Source organism: Arachis hypogaea, chromosome 1, assembly GCF_003086295.3.
Source record: "Arachis hypogaea cultivar Tifrunner chromosome 1, arahy.Tifrunner.gnm2.J5K5, whole genome shotgun sequence".
NCBI classification, from domain to species: Eukaryota; Viridiplantae; Streptophyta; class Magnoliopsida; order Fabales; family Fabaceae; genus Arachis; species Arachis hypogaea.
The window spans coordinates 87,943,195-87,945,235 of NC_092036.1; the positions used below are offsets into that span (position 1 = coordinate 87,943,195).

At 42.9% G+C, this 2,041-nt stretch overlaps 1 non-coding gene across 1 annotated transcript; it reads left to right on the forward strand.

Annotated features, from left to right (window-relative positions):
* Nucleotides 1-1,632: 1,632 nt before the first annotated feature.
* LOC112714110 (small nucleolar RNA R71) lies at nt 1,633-1,740 on the forward strand. The gene has a single exon (XR_003159070.1). It is a non-coding gene; the product is annotated as a small nucleolar RNA R71 (small nucleolar RNA).
* The last annotated feature ends 301 nt before the right edge of the window (nt 1,741-2,041 follow it).

The window sequence follows — 2,041 nt, forward strand, 5'->3', positions numbered from 1 at the left end:
AACATCAAACGTAGAAGTTGGTTGTGGCCTCCCAACACCAAACTTAGAGTTTGACTGTGGGGGCTCTGTTTGGCTCTGTTTTGAGAGAAGCTCTTCATGCTTCCTCTCCATGGTTACAGAAGGATATCCTTGAGACTTAAACACAAGGGATTCTTCATTCACTTGAATGATCAATTCTCCTCAGTCAACATCAATCGCAGCCTTTGCTGTGGCTAGGAAGGGTCTGCCAAGGATGATGGATTCATCCATGCACTTCCCAGTCTCTAGGACTATGAAATCAGTAGGGATGTAATGGTCTTCAACTTTTACCAGAACATCCTCTACAAGTCCATAAGCTTGTTTTCTTGAATTGTCTGCCATCTCTAGTGAGATTTTTGTAGCTTGCACCTCAAAGATCCATAGCTTCTCCATTACAGAGAGAGGCATGAGGTTTATGCTTGACCCTAGGTCACACAGAGCCTTCTTGAAGGTCATGGTGCCTACTGTACAAGGTATTGAGAACTTCCCAGGGTCCTGTCTCTTTTGAGGTAATCTTTGCCTAGTCAAGTTATCCAGCTATTTGGTGAGCAAAGGGGGTTCATCCTCCCAAGTCTCATTACCAAATAACTTGTCATTTAGCTTCATGATTGCTCCAAGGTACTTGGCAACTTGCTCTTTAGTGACATATTCATCCTCTTCAGAGGAAGAATACTCATCAGAGCTCATGAATGGTAGAAGTAAATTCAATGGAATCTCTATGGTCTCAGTGTGAGCCTCAGATTCCCATGGTTCCTCATTAGGGAACTCATTGGAGGCCAGTGAACGTCCATTGAGGCCTTCCTCAGTGGTGCTCGCTGCCTCTTCCTCCTCTCCAAATTCGGACATGTAGGTCATGTTAATGGCCTTGCACTCTCCTTTTGGATTCTCTTCTGTATTGCTTGGAAGAGTGCTAGGAGGGAGTTCAGTAATTTTCTTACTCAGCTGACCCACTTGTGCCTCTAAGTTTCTAATGGAGGACCTTGTTTCAGTCATGAAACTTTGAGTGGTTTTGATTAGATCAGAGACCATGGTTGCTAAGTCAGAGTGGCTCTGCTTAGAATTCTCTGTCTGTTGCTGAGAAGATGATGGAAAAGGCTTGCCATTGCTAAACCTGTTTCTTCCACCATTATTGTTGTTGAAACCTTGTTGAGGTCTCTGTTGATCCTTCCATGAGAGATTTGGATGATTTCTCCATGAAGGATTATAGGTGTTTCCATAGGGTTCTCCCATGTAATTCACCTCTTCCATTGAAGGGTTCTCAGGATCATAAGCTTCTTCTTCAGATGAACTGTCCTTAGTACTGCTTGGTGCAGCTTGCATTCCAGACAGACTTTGAGAAATCATATTGAGTTGCTGAGTTAATAGTTTGTTCTGAGCCAATATGGCATTCAGAGTATCAATCTCAAGAACTCCTTTCTTCTGATTCGTCCCATTGTTCACAGGATTCCTTTCAGAAGTGTACATGAATTGGTTATTTGCAACCATTTCAATCAGTTCTTGAGCTTCTGCAGGCGTCTTCTTCAGATGAAGAGAGCCTCCAGCAGAACTATCCAATGACATCTTGGACAGTTCAGACAGACCATCATAGAAGATACCTTTGATGCTCCATTCAGAAAGCATGTCAGAAGGACACTTTCTGATCAATTGTTTGTATCTTTCCCAAGCTTCATAGAGGGATTCACCTTCCTTTTGTCTGAAGGTTTGGACTTCCACTCTAAGCTTACTCAATTTTTGAGGTGGAAAGAACTTTGCCAAGAAGGCATTGACAGCTTTTCCCAAGAGTTCAGGCTTTCTTTAGGTTGTGAGTCCAACCATATCCTAGCTCTGTCTCTTACAGCAAAAGGGAATAGCATAAGTCTGTAGACCTCAGGGTCAACCCCATTGGTTTTGACAGTGTCACAGATTTGCAAGAACTCAGCTAGAAACTGATGAGGATCTTCCAATGGAAGTCCATGAAACTTGCAATTCTGTTGCATTAGAGAAACTAATTGAGGCTTAAGCTCAAAGTTGTTTGCTCCAATGG